The 14947-nt window shown below is 38.6% G+C and overlaps 1 protein-coding gene across 3 annotated transcripts in view; it reads right to left on the reverse strand.

The window, feature by feature from the left end:
- LOC106884128 (IST1 homolog) overlaps positions 1–14947 on the reverse strand; it is a 28624-nt gene that overhangs the window by 9388 nt on the left and 4289 nt on the right. The window lies entirely within an intron of this gene.

Below are 14947 nucleotides of genomic sequence, written 5' to 3' on the forward strand. Positions count from 1 at the left end.
ATATATATATATATATATATATATATATATACACATATATGAGTGAGTGAATAAGCGAAAGAAAGTAGCACCTGACACCTTCGATAGGAGTCACATATAATCTTTAATAACACCTGGGCTCAGCTGCACATGACCTGGAGTTTCATGGGTGCATACGTGCTTATCTTTTTTACCAGCTGAATGGTGTGGAGGAACATGAAATAAAGTGACTTGCTCAAGGACACAATGCTTCGCCAGGAATTGAACTCATGATCTTATTATCATGAGCGAAATGCCCTTACCATTAAACCAGGAAACTGAAAGAAAGAAGTTGTGTGTGTGTGAGAGAGAGAGAGAGAGAAGAGTTACTTGATGGCCTTACCACCACAAATGCTGGTGAAATGACTTTTTTAACCTCCCAGTCCAAACAGTTTAACCTCACAGTCATACGGCACCTGATGATGATGCTGATGAATATGGTGATGGAAGCAGTGATGATGATGATGATGATGATGATGGTGGTTGTGGTCGTGACAAAGCCGACAATGATAATATTAGGTCTGCCATAGCTAGCACGAGATATTATAGATGTGCACGATCACAAGGTTAAGAGATTAACCTCTTTATTTACAATCCAACTTTGGTTTTACAATGACAGCAGTCTCTCTCTCTCTTTGAAACACAGGTACAATAGAAACAAGAGGAAAGAGTGAGAGAAATTTGTGGTGAAAGAGTACAGCAGGGATCGTCACCACCCTCTGCCGGAGCCTCGGAGCCTCGTGGGCCAATCTGAAAATTATCATAAGCAGCCAAACCCTACCTGCCAGAGATGATAAGACTACAATGAAATCTTTTATGAAATGGCCAAGAGAAGCATTATCAGCATCTGGGAAGGTTTCTTATTGGTCGAGGCTGAGGGAGATGAGGCAACTTTCCAATATTGGCAGATAACCAGGCAACAACAACAACAGCAGCGGCGGCGGTGGTGGTGGTGGTAGTAGTGGTGGTGGTGATGGCAGTAGTAGTAGTAGTAGTGGCTTCAAATTTTGGCACAAAGTGAGCAATTCTGATTAGGAGGACAAGCTGATTGCAATAACCCCAAAAGGCTGAAAGGCAAAGTCTACCTCAGCAGAATTTGAACTCGAAAGAAAAAGACAGACAAAATGCTGCTTAGCATTTTGCCTGGTGTGCTAACAGTTCAGCCAGCTCACAATAATAATAATAATAATCCTTTCTGCTAAAGGCACAAAGCCTGAAATTTGGCAGGAGAGGATTAGTTGATTACATCGACCCCAATGTTTCGCTGGTACTTAATTTACTGACTTCAAAAGGATGAAAGGCAAAGTCGACCTCGGCAGAATTTGAACCCAGAATGTAGTGGTGGGCAAAATACCACTCAGCATTTTACTTGCCAGCTCACTGCCTTAAATGATAATAATCATAACAATAATAATAATAATTCTTTCTTCTATAAGCCTGCAATTTTTTTTTGGGGGGGGCGGTGTATTTGTTTCATCGACCCTAAGAGGATGAAAGACAAAGTCAATCCTGACAGAATTTGAACTCAGAACACAAAGACATGAAATGCTGCTAAGCATTTCAGCCAGAGGGCTCATGATTCTGCCAGCTTGCTGACTTCTTAGTAGTAATAATAATAATAATAATAATAATAATAATAACCAAAACATCAGGACTTATGAATATATATAACACAGAGAAAATAGCACTGCTAGGCACTGCACACAGCCTATGTAAAACACTTTCAACGCAGTAAAAATAGCAACACTAAAACAAACCACAGCACATACCCAAGGCACACAGAACTGTGCTCAGTAGTGCAGTGAAAGCACGTAATAAAAATAGAACAACTGAATAATAATAATAATAATAACTGCTTGTGTTGTGCAAGTGATACATTAAGTATCCAACCACATTGACAGTTTTTTGTTTTTATTTATTTATATATATATTTATACGACACAAATGTAAAATTTTTAAATTGTTTTTTTAAACTGGTCTGAAAGCAGAACATGTCTAGAATTCTGGTTTCCATATAAATTTTCTGCTGTGTGTATAGCTGGAATTTTTTAATTAACTTTAGCAGGGAAAGACAAAAAAAAACAAAAAAAACAATAACAATAATAATAATGCTTCACTTCTCCAGAAATAGATTATTGGAATTCTTGGTGTGAATTCTAAATTGAATATAAAAAATAGACACATACATTGAAGATAAAATAAGCTAGGACTATATAAAAACAAAAATTTAAAAAACTGGGGGTGGGGGGTGGATAATCCTTGCTTTTGTGTCCCTTTCCAGAGATCAAGGAACCACAAGCTGATACTTATCTCAGATTTATTATAGCCTCAAAGACCCTTAAACTCTTTTGATACCAGCCTGCCCACTTCCTGGCAAGTGGAAGGGAAGGAGGGAGGAAAGACCCTCAAACTAGGGACCCCGGCCTGAATGCTTGCAAAACAGTGGACTCTGCTAAAGACACCCAAGGAACCAGGGGTATGAAATGTTTTGGCACAGCCATTTTGGTGCCACTTATTTGGTGTTGGTGGTTCAATACTGACTTATTTGACATCATAAGTTTTAACCTCAGCAGAATTTGAACTCAGAACGTAAAGATAGACGAAATGCTGCAAAGCATTTTGCCCAGCGTGCTAATGTTTCTGCCAGCTCGCCGCTTTAGTGCCAAATTATAGTGTCATGCTGAATGTCCAGAGACATTAGAGAAGCTTTGCCCCATGGCAGAGACTGCAGGAGCTGCTCAGAGGATTTTACAAGCTCTTCTTCTGAATCCATTGCAATGTCAGAAAGCCTTCTGTATCATTCGCAGACATCTCAGGATCACAGGTGATTTGCCTCTCGTCCTGTACACTTTGCCTGAGTGGGACAATGAGGACTGAATTAGTATTTGCCTACAGAAGGATTCCACTTACATCCACCTTCAGCTGGTTTCAGCTGCCATTCCTGTCCCCTTGATGGCTGAGATTTTAAATTGAAATCATGAGTACTGAGTATACACACACACACACACACTAAACTAAACTAGACAAACAAATACATCGAGAGAGACACACAGACACAGTTTATGGAATCAGAATTACTGGCACTTTAGAAAACTGAACCAATTTTGGTTGGATTAGGTCCTCATTGCTGCTTTTCCATTCATATTTGGTTAATGCCTCACAATAGATCCTTTATGCTGCTTCTTTCTCTCTATCATTATCTCTGAATGCCAGACTACTTCTATCACACACACACACACACCTATATATACTTCCACTGCATGCACTTAATTAATTAGTTATCCGAAATGCTTCACACTTTCCATTTCCAACCCTTCATATATCTTTACTACACAAGGCAATTAACTGTTTAAATCATAAACAACCGCCCCCCCCCCAGCCATATACAATTGCAATCACACACACGCGCGCGCGCCTTTGCCACTGCCACTATCACAACCACCAATTCCCTTCAGGGCCCCTTTAGTAAATTAATCAACAAAATGGCTGAATACATGAAGTTCACTGAAGCAGAAATCTCAGTAAATGCAGCACACACAGACAGACAGACAGACACACACACACAAATGGCACATTACCCAAACAGAGATTAACAGCAACACTAAATACAACACTCTCTTATATTTGCATCTATGTTTGTGTGTGTGTGGGGAATCATTACATGTGTGTGTGTGTACATGTGTATGTGGGCATCATTTTGCATGTGTGTGTTTGTGTGTGTGTATATGTCTGTGGGCATCGTTTTGTGTATGTGTGTGTATATATATGTCTGCGTGTGTATGTGGACATCATTGTGTGTGCATGTGTGTGTGTATGTGTGTATATATGTTTGCGTGTGTATGTGATCCTCATTATGTGTGTGTGTGTCTGCGTGTGTACGTGGGCATCATTTTATGTGTGTGTGTGTGAGTGCATATGTCTATTTTATATGTGTACTTTCAATCATTATTTACTGTTCCAAAAATGCAAATGTGCATGTGTGCATGCATGTGTGCATGCATGTGTATGTGTGTGTATATGAGTGGATGGATGCATGGACAGACAGACAGACAGACGGAAAATAGATGGATGCAAGTTATGTATGGATAGGTGCATGCATGCATGGGTGTATTTAGAATGTGTGTGCATTTGTGTGTGTGTAAGAGAGAGAAAGAGAATATATATGTCTATAGGAAATAAAAATCTATGAATGTGGAGTGATTTCAAGAGGAATGTAGTGCTGGGGGAGGAAGGACTGGGGACTAAAACGAAAGCTGTTTTCTCCTGCAGGGTCTGAGAGTTGACACACAATAAGGATAACGAGAGAAAGAGAACTGATTGGTTGGGATGGATGAAGGTGGAGGTGGAGGTACGCAGTTAGACATTCCAAAGAGCAGTTATTGTTTTAGTAGTGATAGAAGGGACAGAAAGACAGGAAACAGCACATGCCTTACTGGCACTTGCAGCTGCATTCATCTGGGGTGGGTTAAGCCGGCTCCGATTCCTCAGAGTTTCTGTAGGAATACAAGTTCACGTGTGGTCCCTGATCACATGCAAACAGTCTTTGGGATAGTTTGATCCGTAGCAGCACATCTTGCTGTCGATTGTCAACCATCACAGAGTATTCGCTAAGTCACTGCCGGTTATTGGAGCAAACATAGCCTGGGCTTGAAGCAGGTTCTAGAGACATGCTTTAACATAAGCTAAGGGATGCCTCACTCCTGGTGGTCTTCCAGCAGGCTGGACGACAACCCGGAATATCCGAGAGCCCATGCTATTGCTTGATAGTCGTTGAACCTACACCATGTTTATCCATCCTTTTTACAGGCCTCATTTTTATTCTAGCAACCTTCCTCACCAGGCAAGCCTAGTGAGGAGGACTGCTAGAAACCCAGCAGGACTAAACAAGACCTGTCAAAAGAACCTGTATATATTTTTGGTAGAAGTCAATTTGGTAAGTAAATTCGTGGACAGATAGTTCTCAAGAGCAGTTTCAGCTGTGGTAGGGGACAAGAGGGACAGAGAGATAGAAAGCAATACAGGCCAGTAGATATTTCTGGTAGAAGTCAGTTTGATAAGTAAATCCTTAAACAAAGCTGTTGTTACAGAAATATATTTTGATCAGTATTTCTCATCCAGTGATGGTGCAGGGGAGGAGGGGGGGTACCTGTGCTGACAAGTTGCCATGTTTCATAAAACTAAGATGGTTTTTGAATTTTTTAAAAATTAGTTCAACACCATGGTGAAGAAGGAAGAATTATCGACCATGGCGGAATTTGAACACAGAACGTTAAAGGTGGACGAAATGCCACAAGCGCAGGAGTGGCTGTGTGGTAAGTAGCTTGCTTACCAACCACATAGTTCCGGGTTCAGTCCCACTGCGTGGCATCTTGGGCAAGTGTCTTCTATTATAGCCTCGGGCCGACCAAAGCCTTGTGAGTGGATTTGGTAGACGGAAACTGAAAGAAGCCCGTCGTATATATGTATATATATATATGTGTGTGTGTTTGTGTGTCTGTGTTTGTCTCCCTAGCATTGCTTGACAACCGATGCTGGTGTGTTTATGTCCCCGTCACTTAGCGGTTCGGCAAAAAGAGACCGATAGAATAAGTACTAGGCTTCCAAAGAATAAGTCCTGAGGTCGATTTGCTCGACTAAAGGCGGTGCCCCAGAATGGCCGCAGTCAAATGACTGAAACAAGTAAAAGAGTAAAGAGTAAAGCGTTTTGCCCAGCGTGCGACTGATTCTGTCAGCTTGCTGCCTTAATGCAATAACACTAGTTTCTCTGCGACCTGATTTCAGGCCATGAATTACGAAGGACAACAACAGCAGCAGCAGCAACAGCAACAATAACCATAAAATTGAAAGACAAAAACCGCTTTTGACAATAAACTTTTATTCTCAGCAACACAAAGAAATACCAAGTGAACTTTGGAAGGAAGTCGGAATTGTTATGGCCAAACAGTAAGTAAGTCACGTTTGAATAATTATTACACTTGGTTCAGTGTTACTCGTAAAAATAGGGGTGGGTGGCCCTTGGAAATGGAGGAGGAGGGAACTGAGACGATTGAAAGGGGAGAGAGAGAGAGGGAAGGGTGGAAGGGGCAGACAAGTTGATTTTTCCAACTTATGCCAGTACAGAAAGTGGGTGTAATGGTGAGACAATGATGATGATGATGATAACAACATGATGGTGATGATGATGATGATGAAAATAGAATTAAGATTGTTTTAAGATTTTTTTGTCTGACAACATGGTAAATTGTGATGATGCGGTTAAGAAACTTGCTTCCCAACCATGTAGTTTTGAGTTCAGTCCCACTGCACAGCACCATAGAAAAGTGTCTTCTATTATGGTCCTGGGCCAACCAAAGCTTTGTGAGTGAATTTGGTAAGCGGAAACTAAAAGAAACCCATCATGTATGTGTGTGTGTGTGTGTGTGCATGCATGCGTGCCTTTCACCGTTGTGGTTGTTTGGAATCTCTGTGTTGGATATTCCAAATGCAATTGGACGCATGACCAAAATGGATCACCGAAGGAGTTCTTTATTGCGTTATGTTACAGAGAAGTGAGTGTGTTTGTCGAGGTTGATGTTGTTTAGCCCCAGGTCGACCTGGATCAAGCAGATCTATGATCAAAGTCATTCTAGTCATTACCATCCTACCATCCTGTCTTTTTTCTTTCGGGGTTCATAAGACTACATTGCTTAATGTGTCCCTTCTTTTCTTAAAATACTAGGATCTGATTTGAAGAAATTTTGGCTGTTATTTCTAGCATGCTGAGTGACCTCATAGAAGCTCCTGCTCCTTTGGAATGTGAATAAGAGGGGTGGGCATGGGTCTTTGAACATGACTATGTACTTGGCCTTGGCATTCAGAGCAATCCAAAAGTGGGTGGTGAGAGGGGAGGGTCTCTCCTGATAGGTGGTCATCACTTTGGAACCTTAAAAGAAAAACCTAATTATATAGACATACACACAATGTATAGAGCATTCTACTTGTCTTCTCCCCACTGTAGCCCTTCCCTATCCTCATAATATGACTGTCATGTGATGTCTCACATACATGACCCTTGGAACTTTCCAAATGGAACATTAACCAACCATGTTGATCTCACCAGTTACAGCTCTCCATTTCTGGTGAGATGCATTGAACATGAACCTAATTAATTGTCATCCTTCTGGACAAAAAGCAAAGTTAGCTTTTTTTTTTTTAATTATATACTCTAAACGGTAAATTGCTTGTCTTATTTTATCTAAAATCTAATAGTAGTTATTAAAGAAAAAAAAGAGAGACATACTAATGCGTTGATCTACTACTTTGGTATGTCTGAAAGAATGTTATATATCTTATTAATCAGTTTGTCATTATATTTCATATAAAATACTCTGCCTGGCTGTACAATTTCATCTTAAATATATAATTATCAAAATCCAGGATTTGGAGGGGTTTAGTAAAATAACTAGATTCTCCAATGTTAAGCTGATGTTTATAACATAATGAAAGATTCCTACAATACATGCTGGGTTGATTCTTGAATAATGGGGTGTATTGTGTCCTTCAGCAAGACACTTCACTTTACACTATCATGAACTATCCAAACGATATGGGTACAAGACAAGTGTTGATGCAGCATTTTCTCCCTCCGTCAATCAAACTCCGAATGGTTAACTGTATCAAAGTGGAGGAGGCTGAGAGGATGTCTATGTCTGCTCGTTATCATATTAATATAAGGCGGCGAGCTGGCAGAATCATTAGCATGCTGGACAAAATTCTTAGTGGTATTTTGCACATCGATACGTTCTAAGTTCAAATTCCATCGAGGTTGGCTTTGCCTTTCATCCTTACAGGGTCGATAAATGAAGTACCAGTTGCATACTGGGGTCGATCTAATCGACTGGTTCCCTCCCCCAAAATTTTGGGCCTTGTACCGAGAGTAGAAAAGAATATTATATTGATATCAAGGCGGCAAGTTGGCAGAATCGTTGGCACATTGGGCGAAATGCTTAGCGGTATTTTGCCAGTCATTACGTTCTGAGTTCAAATTCCGCTGAGGTAAACTTTGCCTTTCATCCTTTCAGGAGATGAAATACCGCAAAGTATTTCAACCGACGTGCTAACAATTCTGCCAGCTCACTGCCTTAAACCATCACGTGAGGTCAGAGCAAGAGAGACAGACACACACTCACACACACACACAAACACACACATATATATGGGCTTCTTTCAGTTTCTCTCTACCAAATCCACTGACAAGGCTTTGATTGCCCCTGGGGCTAAAGTAAAAGACACTCGTTCAAAACGCCACACAATGGGATTGAATGCAAAACCACATGAGCTCAAAGTAAACATCATAACCAATAACAACACAGCCATTTTCTTAAACAAATAATAAATACCTGTCGGGTGTCAGTTGATTCATTAAGCCAGGTACATCTTGTTTAACCAGATGAAAGTCATGCCATTAAAGTAAATGACAAAACTAAACATAAACAAAAAAAGAAAAACAGTATCAGATATGAAGACTTTAAATGCTGCATGCCATGTTGTTATGAAGCAATGTCTACCTCTAGAAAATCTCCTTCAGGTGGGCAGTTTCTGTAGCTCTCACAGTCTTTGTTTTCTCGGTTAAATAATCTTCCTTCTCTTCCTCCTCCCCCACATCATCATCATCATCATCATCATTATTACTGTCGTAGTCATTGTTGTTGTCAGTATCACCATCTTCACTGTTGTTTGTTCTTACCATTTGATTATCCCTGCTGACATGTGGCCGAGTGGTCAGGGGTATTCAGCTCAAGATCATGAGGTTGTAAGTTCAATTCCTTGAGCAAGACACTTTATTTCACATTGCTCCAGTTCACTCCACTGGCAAGAATGAGCTGTACCTGTAATTCAAAGGGGGCCAGCCTTATCACATTCTGTGTCACACTGAATCCCCTTGAGAACTACATTAAGGGTGCATGCATGTCTGTGGAGCACTCAGCCACTTGCATGTTAACTTCACAGACATGTAATTCAAGATACATCATCTAAAAAGGTGGGATGGTCGAAGCTGGAATGGCTTTGATCATAGACTTACTTCATCAGGGCCAACAAAGAAGACAAGAGCCAGATTAAATACCTTATCCCCTATACTATCATCTGTTCTGGATAACAAGCTTCTACATGGTCATTTAATGTGCTAAAAATAGCAGCCAAATCTCCCTCGTATCAGAGCACACTATCTTAAAAGACACTTAAGGCAGTTGAAACAATGACCTACACCAGTGCACTTGGAGGTAGATTGTTACCAACATTAGTGCACCCAATATTTTGAATTCCTGTCAGTCAAATCAGACAAAACATTTACACACACACACACATAAACACATTGGGAATGAACTGAAAAAGAGCGGATAGTGGAGAGAACAGAGGAAGGGTGCAATATGTGAACCCTGCACTCTATATGATTTATTTCTACATGTCAGGGGGTATATTAGGGTGTTCAGTTAGGTCAAGGCATAGTAGAAAGGGTATAACCGGATTATATGTCTGCTTAATTAAGCAGACCAATGATCAACAGTATTCCAGCTGTGACCATCCTGTTTCAATTTCAATTATATGCTTCTCTCTTTAACCCTTTCGATACCAACCCGGCTGAAACCGCCTCTGGCTCTGTAGTACAAATGTCTTGGTTTCATAAGTTTTGAATCAAAATCTTCCACCAAACCTTGGTCACAATTTATGTTCCTCACACCAGCTTAGTGATAACTAAATCATTTTACTAAATTCTTTGTTAGATTTAAAATTAATTGAAAGGAAACACAGAGCATCTCAAGATAAATATGGTAACAAAAGGGTTAAGACAGTAGGATGTGAATTGAAAGAAATTGGTTACTGTTTCTAGCAGGCTGGTTAACTGCATAGTCATATTTCTCATCCCATTGGCTCATTATCTTAATAGGCCCCACAGAGTCAATAAGTGCTAATCTCCATTCGTAGATATATATATATATGTCATGGACTTTCCAGTTATTAGACAACACATGAGAGTTTGGCAATTTCTTGCCGAACAACCACACAGATGATTTGTTTACAGTGTTCAAATGTTTGTGTACACATAAACTCACTCCCCCCCCCCCCATCAGATCGACATACCTGTAGAGGTGCAACTGGGTACCACATGTCAGACGATAAAATGATTGCATATCATAAGATTAATGAGAAGGATCATAACAACAATAAAGATAAAAATCTAAATAAATACCATTGCACTGTAAAAACTTTAATTAGTAATGATTCATCTATAGAAAAATTACAATTAATTTTAGGGCCCAAAAATTTTAATGAATTTCCATTACAAGATTATGATCAGATTCTTCAACTATGAAATTATAATTAGCTTAGTGCTAAGTTATGACTAAAAGTTATGATTATCACAGGGCTAAAGTTAAGACTGCCTCAGGACTAAAAGGTGTGATCGGCTGACAGGTAATAGTTATGATTAACTCAGGGATAAAAGTTATAATTAGCATGGGACTAAAGTTATGACTAATTAGCAAGGTAAAAAGTTATAATTAACTATGACTAGCTTACAGCTAACAGCTTTAAATTTATAAAATTTATGACTAGCTGAGGGTTAGAAAGTTATAATTAGTTTAGGACTAAAAGTTGTGAATAGCTTAGGTCTAAAGGATAAGACTAGCTTAAGGGCTAAAAGTTATGATTAGCTTAGGACTAAGTTATGATTAGTTCAGTGCTAAAAGTTATGATCAGATTAAGGCTAAAAGTTATAATTACTGAGGGCTAATATCATCATTAGCTTCAGGTGAAAATTACCATCAGCTAAGGTATAAAAATTAACAATTAGGTTAGGGTAAAAAATTGCAATAATCTTCAGTTTAAAATCTACGATTAAGCTTCAGCTAAAATAAATAAACATATAAAAAATTATGATTAGTCTTCAGCTAAAAAAAATGCAACAATAATTTTGGTAAGGCTGTAGAGTGTTTATAATTAGTCCAGTAATGGACTCTATAGAAACAGTCTGAAAATCTATTTACATAACAGAGTCAACATTGATATGAATAGAGGGAATTAACTTAGGAGGATGGGTGGGAAACAAGAACTTGTATTGATTTCGTTCTTTTTCCATTTTTCTCCATTTTTTCAATATATTTTCTCCTATATTTTGGGGGTAGGGGTGGGGAGACAGAGAAAGGGAGTTGTGGAGCCTATTGTCTAACTTTACAATCACAAACAGTTATTTTTGCCTTTGTTCATTACAGAAATAATCTTCATTCTCATTATGTATTTATTCTAATATACATGTATGCATATATATATGTGTGTGTATTTATATATTTATGTAAAGGTATGTATATGTGTATATATGTATATGTGTGTGTGTGTATGTATATATATCTATATCTCTATATACATATATATATGTGTATGTATATATATACATGCATATATATATGTGTGTGTGTGTATATATATATATTTATATATGTATGCATATATATATATATGTATGTATGCATATATATATATATATACACATATATGTATGTATGTATGTATGTATATATATATCTATGTGTGTGTTGGTACACTGTATTTATTATGGTAGTTTTGACTTTAAGAGTCCCTCATAGCGTGAGGCATTCATGTATAGTAATGCCCTTAATATAAATAAATATATTTAAAGGGAATAATTAAAAATGTTTTCCTTATGAGGCTTTTCACGCCGACTACTTGATAAATTCTTCTAAAGATTTTATCCTATTTTTAAATATATATATATATACATATATATACCATATACAAACATGAGTTTTTAGGAAAATATATAAATATATGATAGTATGCAAATACAGACTGAACATTAGTGGGGTCTCATTCATCAATAAGTGATATTACAAAACACTTAACCAGATAACTGAATAGAAATAAACATGAACTGTATAATGATTTCTCATGACTAAGTACAAAGACATGTTAGGATTTTTTTTTTATCATTTTCATTGTGTGAATGGGTAGAGAAGGAGGGAAATGGTGGGAGTAAATAGAGTTGGTTACCTCCATCGACCTCATCTCTACCATGACCACCTCCAAGTAATGTTAGTGGAGTTTATTTTATAGATCTCTGAGGAATGCAGGAATATGTAATAGGAGTGGCTGTGTGGTAAGTAGCTTGCTTACGAACCACAAGGTACCTTGGGCAAGTGTCTTCTTCTACTATAGCCTCAGGCCGACCAAAACCTTGAGTAGATTTGGTAGATGGAAACTGAAAGAAGCCCATCATATATATGTATATATATATATGTATGTGTGTGTATGTGTTTGTGTGTCTGTGTTTGTCCCCCAACATCGCTTGACAACCGATGCTGGTGTGTTTACGTCCCCGTAACTTAGCGGTTCGGCAAAAGAGATCGATAAAATAAGTCCTAGGCTTACAAAGAATAAGTCCTGGGGTCGATTTGCTCGACTAAAGGCGGTGCTCCAGCATGGCCGCAGTCAAAATGACTGAAACAAGTAAAAGGGTAAAAGAGATATGTTAGGATCTGGGCGCAACAAGCTGTTTTTATAGACACAGTGTGTGATTAAGAAAAGTGGTTCTTGGTTCACACCCACTGCATGGCATTTTGGACAAGTATCTTCTACTGTAAAGCTGGGCCAACTGAATCCTTGTGAACGCATTTGGTCGATGGAAAGTGAAAGAAACTGGTTGTATACTTGCATCATCATTACCATTTAATGTCTCCCACAAGAAACACCCCAACTAATTTGAGAGCATTAATGTGGTTGCTTAACCTGCTAGATATAGTAGTTTAATCACCCTCAAATCATCTCCAACTGTTTGGGGAAAAAAATAGATACATGTGATAGTATAGACCTTCATATATATAAAAAGACAGGATTGTCATGGTTGGATTATTCAGGGCTGACAAGGGGTTAAACAACATGTCTTACGATCCTTTACAGAGGTCACATATTTATAACATTGCAAAAGGAACTCTTTAGTCCTGTCAAGGACATGACAACCTCTCTCATGCTGGTGTACAGTGGTTGATATTAGGAAAGGCATCAGGCTGTAGAAACACGCCAGAAATAGAACATACGAGTGGAAACAAAGGAGATCACCCGCCTGACAGTGATGCTTGTTTTTACAACTATTGTGTGATGTCAAGACACACACACACACACACGACTGGCTTCCTTCGGTTTCCGTCTACCACATCCACTCACAAGACTTTAGAAGACATTCGCTCAAGATGCCACTGAGTGGAACTGAACCCGAAACCACAAGGTTGAGAAGAAAGCTTCTTAACGATAATTTCTATTCCAAAATCTTTGAAATTAATAAATATTTTTGTTTACTTTTCAAAGTGTGTCGTCTTAACAAGAACAGTCTCTTTTCAACGATGCACGCGTAATAAGCTAACTCAACGAAGTGTGGAGAAATAAAAACAGTAACTTTAATTAATAAACCTTATCTATCATAATAATTATAACGTGTATTTTGAAGATAATACTTATTCGCTTCGTTAATTCAGAAAAGAACAGCTATTTTCGTATATTTTTCCATTTGGTTTCATTTTGAATAATGCCCTTTTCGTTTAACAATACCTTTTAAAATAAATCCCCTGTCGTATTTACGCTTGTGCTTATATTCCGTGTAATATGAAGGTGACATTATAAGTAAATTTCGGAGACATACTTACTAGGTAAGTGATTTGATCTGAGACCGTGTTGAAGCTAAAACGATTACAGCATGCTAAACACTTGTTAGCCATTCATTAACCCACAAAGATAGTTAACTTCACTTAAACATTTATTATGCAGTGTTTCTATAAAGTTAAGTTGTTGCATGGATGTTATTTAGGCAACAATTAACGGTGTTCCTCAAGACTTAGGTAACCTAGCTGTAGCTATTTGAATTTCAGATGTGTATTTGTCAAGCAGGTGATTTGATATGAGGTTACTCAAATTCTGAGCAATGCTGTTTACTTGTTGCCTAAATAAGATCACAATTATGTAACCGCTTCACTTCATTAAAACACCGCATGATAAATGTGTAACAGTTTTTGTGTATTTTTGAATGGCCAATATGTTTTCCACACTGCAATTACAAGCAAAATTATCCCTCTACCGATTGCGGGATTGAAACAGCATCAGAAATGCAGCTTTCGAGACGTAGGGAGAGATAGGGAGGGATTTTAACAACAGAAGTATAAAAATAACATAGAATACGTCCACTGTACGGCACCTTGAGCAAGTGTCTTCAACTATAGCTTCGGGCAGACCAAAGCCTTGTGAGTGGATTTGGTAGACGGAAACTTAAATAAGCCTGTCATAGTTATGTGCGTGCGTGTGTGTGTGTGTGTGTCTGTGTGTGTGTGTCAAAACTGGGCACCGAACCGTTAATCAGCGAAGTTAACATTTTCGTTAACGACTTAACCTTTAAGTTAACTTTGGAAATCGTTATCGGACTAATTAACTTCCATTTAACAGAAGTTAACTCTGCTGCCAACAGATGCTGCAATGATCTTTTAGGCTCAAGGACTTGAAGTCCAAGGGCCTCCGTCTACTTCAGTCCCTTGGTCGACGCACTTTTGGCAGGCATCGACAAAAGGTTTAGGATCCTCCTGCAGGATGAGGAATGCCAGCTGGTTGCTGCCTTCCACTCCAGATTTCGCTTCATCTGGTCGGATAAAAGAATGACAACACCAAAGTCGCCAAGGTGAAGAAAAGCATGGTGAGTAAGGTCGAGGAGGCATGGGGCAGCAGCAACGAAGAGGGAGAGAATGACCTCACAGTGGTGTCACCCAGCCTCAGTTTGGCTGCGAGCAAAAGATAAAAAGGACAAATGGTTAAAACAAACTTAAAACATTAAAAAAAAACTGCAGTTACGGGTAGGCGTTTACGAACTTTTTTAATGACTGTTTTGCCGACAAATTAC

The sequence above is a fragment of the Octopus bimaculoides genome, chromosome 21 (assembly GCF_001194135.2).
Source record: "Octopus bimaculoides isolate UCB-OBI-ISO-001 chromosome 21, ASM119413v2, whole genome shotgun sequence".
Lineage (NCBI taxonomy): Eukaryota > Metazoa > Mollusca > Cephalopoda > Octopoda > Octopodidae > Octopus > Octopus bimaculoides.